The sequence below is a fragment of the Hyperolius riggenbachi genome, chromosome 1 (genome assembly GCF_040937935.1).
Source record: "Hyperolius riggenbachi isolate aHypRig1 chromosome 1, aHypRig1.pri, whole genome shotgun sequence".
NCBI classification, from domain to species: Eukaryota; Metazoa; Chordata; class Amphibia; order Anura; family Hyperoliidae; genus Hyperolius; species Hyperolius riggenbachi.
Genome location: NC_090646.1, coordinates 147,027,394 through 147,039,705, shown reverse-complemented (window position 1 = coordinate 147,039,705; position 12,312 = coordinate 147,027,394). Strand labels below are relative to the sequence as shown.

Sequence of the window (12,312 nt, the reverse complement as noted above, 5' to 3'; positions counted from 1 at the left end):
CACAATTTCGCCGCTCCCCGCCGCATTAAAAGTGGTTAAAAACAGTTTTAAAAAGTTTGTTTATAAACAAACAAAATGGCCACCAAAACAGGAAGTAGGTTGATGTACAGTATGTCCACACATAGAAAATACATCCATACACAAGCAGGCTGTATACAGCCTTCCTTTTGAATCTCAAGAGATCATTTGTGTGTTTCTTTCCCCCCTGAGGGGGGAGTGCATAGCAGAACCACAACACTGAAGAACTTGGCAGCCTTCCAGACACAGGCTGACAAGTCTGACAAGGGAAAGATACATTGATTTATTACAGAGACTGTGATAGTACAAAGTGCTGCAGTAAGCCAGAACACATTAGAATAGCTTTTGGAACTTGTAGGATGATAAAAAACAGGATGCAATTTTTGTTACGGAGTCTCTTTAAAGGGAAGGAAAAAAAGATACCTAAGGAGAGGAAAGGCTCTGGGTGCCATACAGTCTTCTTGGTCCTTTCATGGTCCCCTCTTTCCAGCGCAGTCTGCCCAGTTTTTCTCCAACCGATGGGTCAGGGGCTGCGCTCTTCTGCTGCCGGAGGCTTCAGAAGCCCAAGCCCCCCTAAAGACTTCCGAAGCCTCCCGCGGCGGGAGATATGAACAGGGAGACATCGCTGGAACTAGAGGACGATGAGAGGAATGGAAAAGCTCTATAGGACCCTGCACCTTCCCCCTCCTTAGAAAGCATCGTTTTTTTTTTTATTGTAAATTGGCTTCAGGTTTATATTAAAGAGAGCAGAAGGCAGAGTTTAAAAAAGATACTTACCTTGGAAGAGTTTAGCCTCTGGATCTTAAGAGGCTTTTCACATCCTTCAGACCACCGCCTCTGCCCAGGGCCCTCTGGAAGTGTACATCTGTGCTCCTCTTCGAGCACAACCATGCTGCAGCAGCACAAGTACAGCTACACCATGTGCAGGGGGTAGTATGGCTGCTCTCATGCATGGAGAGCGTGGCCATGAGAAAATATCCAGAATATGTTCTGGGGGTCTGCAGGCAGCAACGGTTGAGTCCAAGAGGACATGGGAAGCCTCTGCAGGATCCAGAGGTTTCCCTCTTAGGCAAGTATCTGGTTTTGTTGTTATTTTACTCTGCCTTGGAAACAATTTAAAGCACCAACACAGAATATGATGAATGAATAGAGGGTGCAGATACATACAAAAATAAGCACATACTACCACACAGGAGGATGAAGTGACCCTGCCCTACAATCTGAGATGTGGGGGAATATAGTATACAACAGGATTCAGTAATGTAACTGTGGGTAGTTGAAGACCTAAGAGAAGAAGACAGTTAAGTTAAAAAAGAGATGGGTTTGAGGGCTTTTTTAAAATGTGTGAAAGGCAAGAGCAAACCTGATGAATGAGACAAGGGTGGAAATTCCAAAGGTAGAAGCTGCCCTAGAGAAAAGTGCAGCATGCACTTTTCTCTAATACTGAGCCAGTTATTAGGTCATTGGAGGAGCAGACAGGGTGGTTAGGGGTGTATCTGTGTATAAGGTCAGGAATGTAAGTGGGTCAGGGGCAGTGGAGAAATTTAAAGGCAAAGCACATTAGTATGAATTTTATTCCCAGGTGAAATGGAAGCCAGTGTTGCAATTTGCAGACAGGAACAGCAGAGAACGAATGATGAGGACAGATAAGGCTGGCTGCAAATTCGTGATAGACTGGAAAGAGAAATACCCGATAAGATGTTGCTGCACTGTCAAGAAGATATAAGGAGACCGCCTACTGGAAGTTTTATGGCTTGTGTGGACAATGTGGGTAGATTCTGGAATTGATGCATGGGTGAAGTGGCAGATCCTAAATGTTCTGGAAAAGAGGGAGTGAATCAGGTATAAAGGGCACCCAAAAATTCCTGGCAAAATGGACAGCATCATACGTGGTATAGAAAAATAGTCACAATAAAGCCGGTATTACAAGGAAATGGGAGACAGGCACCCACACAGCTTTACGGCGAGGGGTTTAAGGGTTAGGCACTGCCGGGGGGGGGGGGGGGGGAGAAGTTAAGGGTTAAGCACCAGTATAGGGGGGGGGGGGGGGTTGAGGGTTAGGCAATGGCAGAAGGAGGGTTCTCTATGAGAGTAGGGTTGGGTCATAGAGAAATATCAGTAACGATCAGAATTTTACCGATATTGAGGCTGGCTTTATTACCTAACAATGCCAGTCACCTGACATCTGTGCTGATGCTCTGCCTCTTATACTATACATTACTGGTCTAGAATGAGCATGCAGATCAGATGCTTTGTCTCTGCTCTGACTACACTAGCTGCTTGTTGCAGGTGTGGAACTCAAAAACAACCTGAAGCCAAAAGCTCAGCATGACAGCCAGGCAACTGGCATGGTTAATAAGGGAATGAAGATGGCAGCATCCATAGTCTTCTCACTTTAGGTTCCCCTTAAACAGAGAATAAAAAGTTGCTATAATAACTTAACAGTTCAGGCTCAACTTCAACTTAAACCACAGATGAGGTTATGCAAGTGCTGCAATGTAAATCAGACACCCAAATTAACGTGTTCCCTTTCTTAACCAGACAAAGATGACAAAAGATAAATCCCTTTTAAAAAAAATTGTTCCTCTAGTCTGCTGGTCAATATAATGTCTATGCAAATAACTGCCATGGACCTAAAGGAAAATTTGGCGAACACAGAAGTGGTGCTGCACGGTCCCACACTGCTGAGTTGCCTGTACAAACAATCTGCGCAGAAGTGTCAACAGGAGGAAGCCTTATCTGCTACAAGATCACAGAATTTAATATTGACAGTACGCCAAACAGCATTAACAACAGCTTGAGGCCTCCTGGAAACAAGGTTATGTCAAACATGAACTATTCCAGCCCCAAAACAGCATTTGACGGAAATAAAAAACACAAACTTTGGAGGTAGAACTGTTGAGCTGACAGGTGTGTGACAGTCATTGGCACAGGAAACATATGGGTAGAAGAAAGAATGCCACTAAGTATCAGCAGATTTTAAAGAGCCACAAAATATTAAGCAGACATGGAAATGGCTTCTACAACAGAGGTGTCAAACTCAAGTAAGGAAAAATCTATTAACCCCTCGCACTCTCTCATGCAAATGTTCAAACACATGAATTCACAGATGCACTCATCCAGGCACAACTGTTATCCCTACAGCTACGGTAAGTTAAAAGCCAGGGTTTTAGTTCACAGAAGAATGCATTCTTATGCTTAGTCACCTATACTGCGCAGAAGTACCCAGGTAAACATAGGTGTCCTAACTCTGGCCCTGTAACATGCATAGTGCAGACATGCAAACACAATCATTGCATCAAACCTATCAATGGATTAGGAGCACACATCCTGACGTCCTCCTCCTGGGACAGATAGTGCATCTTACCAATCGCACAAGGGAGCTAACGTTATGTGTCCATGTGCACCATGCACATACACCAGCATAAGCTGTGTGCATGCTGACAAACACATACAGGGGAAGGAGGGGGTGCACTGAATTAGACCCTAGCCACAGGGTCAATAAGAAAAAAATACATATATCCAGGCACATCGCCTCTAGTTAGGACATTAAATAAGTTATTAAGGAAAGGGAGGTGCTGAAGGGGGAGTGGCTAGAAAAACAGCAAAAATCTATTAACCCCTCGCACTCTCGCATGCAAATGTTCAAACACATGAATTCACAGATTCACTCATCCAGGCACAACTGTTATCCCCAGGGGCGCCGCGAGGCATTAAAGCGAACCAAGCGGCCGCTTGGGGCCTCAAGATCGTAGGGGCCTCGGCGGCTCAGTGACGTCGGCGTGACGTCACTGTTTTCCCCCGCAGCCCCGCGGGGCTGGCAGAGCAGGGCAGGGCTACGGGAAGATGGGCCGCCGCCAAGCCCTGCTCTGGAGACTATTTATATGCCTCCAGTTTCAGGGCTTCGGGTGGCCATCTTCCCGTAGCCCTGATTCAATCAGCGCGGGAGATTGGAGGTGGGAGGGAGCTCCGTAGGAACTGCGCGCCTGAGGAGCCGGCCAGGAGAGGAGACGGGGAGAGAAGACTTCTGCCAGTGCCAGGTGAGTAAATTCTTTTCTTTTTGCAGCTCTGAAAATGTGCCCTAATTGCGTTTGATATCTGCTGAACTGTTCCCTAATTGTGTTTGCTTTCTGCTGAACTGTTCCCTAATTGTGTTTGATTTCTGCTGAAAATGTGCCCCAATTGCGTTTGATTTCTGCTGAACTGTGCCCTAATTGCGTTTGATTTCTGCTGAACTGTGCCCTAATTGCATTTGATTTCTGCTGAAAATGTGCCCTAATTGCATTTGATTTCTGCTGAAAATGTGCCCAAATTGCGTTTGATTTCTGCTGAAAATGTGCCATAATTGCGTTGATTTCTGCTGAAATGTGGCCCAAATTCTGTTTGTTTTCTGTTGAAATGTTGCACAAATTGTGTTTTTATTTTCTGGTGTCTGGGGTAACTGTTGCTGCATTTATTATTTAATGGTCATAGTTGGCTATATTTGCTGTGCTACGGTTAAGCTCCGCCCATACAATGTCATGGCCAAATCCATCTTTCGGCGCGGCGCGCGCCTCAATCACCCCCACATCCATTTTCCCTGCAAACAGCCCCGCCCCCAATCTGCCCTCCAGCTCCACCCACATGTCATGGCCACGCCCACTTATGCGGGATAGCCACACCCATTTTTCGCCGCGGCTTCCTACAGTCCGCTTGGGGCCACAAAAACCTTAGCTGCACCCTGGTTATCCCTACAGCTAAGTTAAAAGCCACACCCCCTTCAGCACCTCCCTTTCCTTAATAACTTATTTAATGTCCTAACTAGAGGCGATGTGCCTGGATATATGTATTTTAAACTCAAGTAAGGGGCCAGAATCTAAAACCTAGTTTAAGTCGCAGGCCAAATTGTTTATGAAGATTTAATATTTATTGAACGGTCTCAAAGTGGCGCCACGATAGCACAGTGGAGCAGTTTTATATTTACCTGTCCCAGTGCTTCGGCAGGAAAGTTTCAAGATAAAATGTGGCCCAAGGCAAGAGGCTAGCCTTCCCTTTCCCCCCTAGACTTTTCGGCAAGCTGAGGTAGCTGGGGGGGTTTGGCTTGGGTCTTAGGCACATGAGCGGGTTTGGATGTCAACAGGGGGCCCCATGGTAATTTTCCTCAGGGGTCCCATGGGTTGTTGCTCTACCCCACCTCAAATCGACAGTATTTCAATCAAACAAAAACACTGTCATTGGTGTGCTTGTCTGAATAAGAAGGCAATGTGCTGTGGTTCTTTTGCTGCTTACAACGATGCACATTTGAAGCTCTGGAGGGCCACATAAGATGGCAAGTAGGGGCTGCATTTGGCCAATGGGCTTGTGTTTGACAAGCCCCATTTTTAGGATCATTGATCACACAAGTGAAAAAGAGAGACAGGAGCGCTCCTTGGTGCATTAACTTCTTTGCTAAAAACACGCTTAATGGTTACACCTACACTATGTATATGAACATCTGCGCTCTTCAAGCCTGCCAGCAGACCTCTCCCAACTCCTGTGCTTGGCCAGAGCAAACAGGAGCGAGGTTGTCAGCGTGGAGCGAGGTGCGGTGGGCGGGGCCTGGTCGCGCTAGAGCCGTCTGCCGTCAACGCGTTTTGACGTCAACCACGTCTTCGTCAGGTGACGCGACGACACTCACGGCTTACTTTTAACTCTCCGGAGTGGGAGGTTAAGGAGACAGGAAATGGGTCCTCCTCTTGTGTTTGGAAAAGCCCCCGTTCAGGCAGAATAAAAACATAATAAAAAGGCTTGTCTTTATTCAATGTATGTTAAACTTAGAAAAATAAAAAGGTTTAGGATGCAATTTATGCATAAAAAGTAGGAGTGTCTAAAAACTCATAAGCTAAAACGTAAAAAAAAATTAAAATTGCTGGATGCAAATTTATGCAAACCAGCCTCGTTCCTATCAGGTTTTCGCTCGTGCATGAAATCAGTTGCGATCTTGGGTGAAACTTATAGGTGTCAAATATGACTGCAGCCACGCGGTGCGTGGAATGAGTGACAACTTGGAACGAGAGAAGCAGCCCACCGGTATGTTGTGGTCCAAGTGGGAGCGGTTCCTCCATGGTTTGCTGGGCTGACTACTGCTAAACCTCCACGTACTTCTGGAACAGTTAATTCTCGCAGGCGTGTGGCTATCAATACACCAATTGTGTGTGGGGCCATCCATGCGACGAAAATGACGCACTGGCCCCAATGTTAGCAGGCAGTCCATGCGACTTAACTGTCGCATGGGCCACAAGAGTGGTGACCAACCACTGGATGTTGAATACGTCCCAACCAGACTGGGAAGAGGGATGACGGGGTAGGGGCAATACACAGGCGCAATGTTGAAAGTTCAGCCTCCAGTGAGGCAATGGTGATGACCAAGAAGGGGAAGGGGGGTGGGTGGGGGGGGGGGGTTTGATTTGTTCTTTTGTCTATTGATCACACAAGTGTCAGACACGTTCTTGTGCCGGTACTGAGCATCGTGTACGAGCGTACCCAGTGTGCATGCACTAGTACAGTCGTGCCTCTGAAGCAAACAAGTGGCTACAGATCACTAAGCAGGAGCGGTGGTACTGTGCAGGGCATCAGGCCAAAAGGAAGGCTGCAGAGATTGTTTCTGCACAATATCCCTTGCTTTACCACTGAGCTTCATAGCAAATGACCAACAGCTACAGCAAAGATGAGAAGGAGAAGTGGTGTTGCTTTTGCTGCCCTCCAAAGATCTCCGGGACCCACTTCCTCCCCACAGCAGCTGGGATTGTATTTACACCCCAGGAGAAAATACATACTTTTGATGATCTCTAATGGAGAAGTTAACATATGGGCCCTTATGCAATTACATTTTCTCTTGAGTTTTCTCCTAAGAAATAGTTTTTTAAAAAAATATAACTATTCAACACATAGGGTGGATACACACATCCAATTTTTATTGGCCAATCACTGACCAATTTTACCCACCACCAGGAATCTATCACTGATTATTTTTGTGCTTACTGAAGGCTTTTACAGGTATTTTACAGATAAATATCTCTTGGGAGAAAACTGAAGCCCCGTACACGTGAGATGAAACTTGGGCGAGAATCGAGAGTGTGTGTGAGTGAGCATGTAGTTGGCTGAACACTGGCCAAGAGCATTGTTCTCTCCACTCACCCAGTCGCTGTGTTATGTCACTACGCATAGCAACAGAACGTGCTTCTAGCCTGCAGGCTAGTAACGCATCTGTAAACGAGTAAAGATTCCTCATTGCATGTGTACATTGCTTTAGAGGTGAAATAAATTCAACATGGGCCATGGTGACTCACCCTGCTTGCAGGCCAAACTGAATCCCCCACCCTGGAGTGGGAAGGGGGACTTTATAAAGGATTCTCAATATAGCACGCTGTTTCAGCATACAACCCCAGATGTTTTAAAGACAATACATATTTTCAGGAAGGCAGTATAACATCTACATAATAACTAGGAACACTATCCTGGAGTACCGTAAGTGGATTATCTGTACATAAATGTTTCTGGGCAATTCTTCCTTTTATATAAAAAGATGCTTGTAATTAGTGACAAAAAGTCTTCTAGTACTCAAACAGGTGTACAAAGTTCTGCTTGCTGACTGCAGCTGTTCCCAAACACAACACTACCCCCTCCTGGCACAATACAGAATCCCACAGGCGGGCACTGAATCTAGTCTCTACATTAAGACCTATTCTGACTACATTACACTTATATTATTGTTCTGAGGCAGAAGCCACAAGTACCCTAATAATATTGAGTTTTATATTTCTAATCATTCTAATTAAATTATTTGAATGCATTTAGCGGCACTTTTGAGAGTCAGGTCACCAACTTAACAATATAATTTCTACCAAAATCGTCTAGTATCCCCATAAAAGGGGTTCTTAGTTTTTAGAACCAGACACTTACCTGGGGCTTCTACCGGCCCCCGGCAGCTGTCCTGTCCCACGCCCTCCTCTGAGATCCTCTGTTCCCCGCCGCCAACGGTTACCGTCCAATTATCTAACATCTAACTATACAAATGTCAGTTTTTGTTTTTAAAATAACCACAGAACCCCTTTAAGCTCTGTGCACACCCTGGATTGTAGTTAGCTGAAGCGGCCGATTAAGACCGCCTCAGCCGATAATTCAGCATGTACAGTGGCCCTCAATCTGCAAGCGATCCACCAGGTGGATTAACTAGGCCGAAATATGGCTTATTCCTTTGTGCACCACTTACCCTGCTGCATGACGTCACGCATGTGATGCAAAAACTTTGTTGTCCCTCCATTTCCCCACCCCCCTCTTACATGAAAAGCAACAGAACTTGTCTTAAAGGACTTACGAGGTCAAAATACGAAATTTTGATGATTACCCGTTTCATATTTGATTCTACGGGCGAGTTCCTCAGTGCCCTCCGTTCAAATGCGCCGCAAAAGTATCCTTTTTATTTTTCCCATGCTACGACCCGACCCCACTGTACGGGTCGTCTCCTATTCCCCACGCAAGATGGCCGCTGCTAAGACCCGCGGCTGCGCAGTACGCATGGCGGAGAGTGCGGCTGCACAACTCTCCGCCCTCGCCCAGCCGCGTACTCGCTGACAGCATCCTAGTGTCAGCGGGCGCGCTCACATCTCTGCTAGTAGTGCATGTGAGGCCGCGCCCCCCCCGCACGGACGCTGACAACTAGGAGGACGCTGTCAGCAAGTACGCGGCTGGGCGAGGGCGGAGAGTTGCGCAGCCGCACTCTCCGCCATGCGTACTGCGCAGCCGCGGATCTTAGCAGCGGCCATCTTGATTGAGGAATAGGAGACGACCCGTACAGTGGGGTCGGGTCGTAGCATGGGGAAAATAAAAAGGATACTTTTGCGGTGCATTTGAACGGAGGGCACTGAGGAACTCGCCCGTGGAATCAAATATGAAACAGGTAATCAAAATTTCATATTTTGACCTCGTAAGTCCTTTAAGCATCTGTACAGTGTTGGCCCAGTGATGTCGCCCAAAGGATCAGGTTTCCATCCCCGACAGGTGACATCAGTCACAGGTGTGTATGGACTCTACAGACCAAGGTTATTTTAAGGGAAGAAACTCATCAGTATGCTTTTAGGAAGTAGGAGGAAACTGAGTGTGCAGCAGCAGAAGAACACACTAACATGGGGAGAATACACAGAAAATCCGTTCCTGGCCTGGACACAGATACAGATAGTGCCCAGTTAACAATCGAGATGGGAACTGTAGGTTCATTTCTTACCCGAATCTATCCATAAGTTGAAACACTGCCATCGCTGACCCCTGTACCTCCTCTATGTCCACCTCTGTCCCCTGATGCCCTCAGTGTACTGTAGTAAAATATTGTAACTGTTTAATACATAAAATTAGTACAGGTTGTCCCCTACGTACAAACGACCCGTCGATACGAATAGCCTAAAAATCTGAAATTTAAGTCTGTAGGAACAAACTCAAATTTCAGATTTTTAGGCTATTCGTATTGGCGGGTTGTTTGTACGTAGGGGACAACCTGTACTAATTTTATGTATTAAACAGTTAATGTTTTAAGAACAGTATATCTACACCAACGGAGACTTCATCTTACCACCAGGGGCGTAGATATACGCATCTCACCACTTCCGCTCTTGCACTCTCGTTCACCACCGCCTGTTAGCCCAGCATCAATGATAGATGCCTGCATCATTGTGATGTCGGAAGTAACATGTCCATGCATTACTTCCTGTTTAGCGTACTTATAGTACGGTTACATGAAATAATGCGCGAGGACATCTTTTGGCCAAACAAAATTGCACCTACATATATTTTATTCCCCGTAGTTACCCACTGAAATTTTGCATTAAAAAAAAAAAAAAAACAGTTACCTTAGGAACTGATTTTTTTTTTTTTTTTTTTTAATTCGTATGTCAAGAGTGTAAATGTCCTATTTTTAATGGATGGATGCCAAATTGAAAAAAATGCATCTTTATTTCCAAATGAAATATTGGCGTCAAATTGTGATAGGGACACAATTAAACAGTAATAACCGGGACAAATGGGCAAATAAAAGATGTGAGTTTTAATTATGGTAGCATGTATTTTAAAACTATTTTTAAAAGGACCAAAAGCTTGTTCCCGTTAAAATGTATTTAGAATAAAATAATTCTTAGCAAAATGTACCACCCAAAGAAAGCCTAGTTGGTGGTGAAAAAAATAAGATAGATCATTCAGTTGTGATAAAGTTACGGGCGAATGAAAGAGAGAAGCGGTTACAGGTGAAAATGACTGGTCCATAACGGAAAAAATAAATAAATAAAATAAACCACCACAACTTATCTTCCCCATCATGCATTAATACAGTCCCTTCAATAGCGGTCATTGTAATATCCATTACCTTAAAGCAATCCTTCAAACAAATATAACCTTATCAGCATATTGAAGTATCAGGGTAGGAACACTAGGCAGAATCGCAAATACATTTTCCACTTTGTGCTATGGGGAAAACTCTTGCGATTCTGCCTTGTGTGTTCTTACCCCAAGACATATCTCCTCACAGTTAGTTACTTTTATGCATTGTCATGTTCTGTGGTCGGTTTCTTGGCTGCATAGGAACTGCCATCATGCTGATGACATCTGCACTATGTTTAGGACAGGGAGACTCTCGCATCTTCAGCCTGAAATACCATGTGCCACCTCAGCAGGTTCACAGTAAGAGTATTCATCAGAAGTAGTTTTCTAAGTGGGCCAGTAAAATAGTCCTGATTGATTAAAAGTGTAAACAAGAAAAAGGTCATAATTACCGTATTTTTCGGACCATAAGACACTCCATCATAAGATGCACCTAGGTTTAGAGGGCAAAAATCTGGGGGGGGGGGGGGATTAAAAAAAAAAATACTAAACCTGGTGTGTCCATGGTGCAGGGGCATCTTGTGGATCTTGTGGACCCACAAATGCCCCCATTTCAGAAAGAAGACACCCCAAGGCATTCTGTTAGGAATGGTGAGTTCATAGAATATTTTATTTTTTTGTCACAAGTAAGCGGAAATTGATTTAAATTTTTTTTTTTCACAAAGTGTCATTTTCCGCTAACTTGTGACAAAATAATAAAATCTTCTATGAACTCGTCAAACACCTAACATAATACCTTGGGGTGTCTTCTTTCTAAAATGGGGTCACTTGTGGGGTTCCTATACTGCCCTGGCATTTTAGGGGCTCTAAACCGTGAGGAGTAGTCTTGAAACCAAATGTCTCAAAATGACCTGTGAAATCCTAAAGGTGCTCATTGGACTTTGGGCCCCTTAGCGCAGTTAGGCTGCAAACAAGTGCCACACATGTGGTACTGCTGTACTCCGAAGAAGTATAATGTGTTTTGTGGTGTATTTTTACATATACCCATACTGGGTGGGAGAAATCTCTGTAAATGACAATTTTTTTTTTTTTTTTATTCACACACACACACACACACACACACACACACACACACACACACACACGTCCATTTATAGAGAGATTTCTCCCACCCAGCATGGGTATGTGTAAAAATACACCCCAAAACACATTATACTACTTCTCCTGAGTACGGTGATACTACATGTGTGACTTTTTGCAGCCTAGGTGCGCTAAGGGGCCCAACGTCCTATTCACAGGTCATTTTAAAGCATTTGTTTTCTAGACTACTCCTCACGGTTTAGGGCCCCTAAAATGCCAGGGCAGTATAGGAACCCCACAAGTGACCCCATTTTAGAAAGAAGACACCCCAAGCTATTCCGTTAGGTGTATGGTTAGTTCATAGAAGATTTTATTTTTTGTCACAAGTTAGTGAAAAATAACACTTTGTGAAAAAACAATAAAAATCAAATTTCCGCTAACTTTTGACAAAAAAATAAAATCTTCTATGAACTCTTCATACACCTAACAGAATACCTTGGGTGTCTTTTCTAAAAGGGGTCACTTGTGGGGTTCCTATACTGCCCTGGCATTTTACGGGCCCAAAACCGTGAGTAGTCTGGAAACCAAATGTCTCAAAATGACTGTTTAGGGGTATAAGCATCTGCAAATTTTGATGACAGGTGGTCTATGAGGGGGTGAATTTTGTGGAACCAGTCATAAGCAGGGTGGCCTTTTAGATGACAGGTTGTATTGGGCCTGATCTGATGGATAGGAGTGCTGGGGGGGGGGGGGGGGGTGACAGGAGCTGATTGATGGGTGTCTCAGGGGGTGGTTAGAGGAGAAAATTGATGCAATCAATGCACTGGGGAGGTGATCAGAAGGGGATCTGAGGGTTTGGCCGAGTGATCAGGAGCCCACACGGGGCAAATT

The 12,312-nt window shown here is 44.8% G+C and overlaps 1 protein-coding gene across 1 annotated transcript in view; it reads right to left on the bottom strand.

Annotated features, from left to right (window-relative positions):
* Positions 1-12,312, bottom strand: part of ACSL1 (acyl-CoA synthetase long chain family member 1) — a 137,598-nt gene that overhangs the window by 98,411 nt on the left and 26,875 nt on the right. The gene's annotated exons all lie outside the window — the stretch shown is intronic.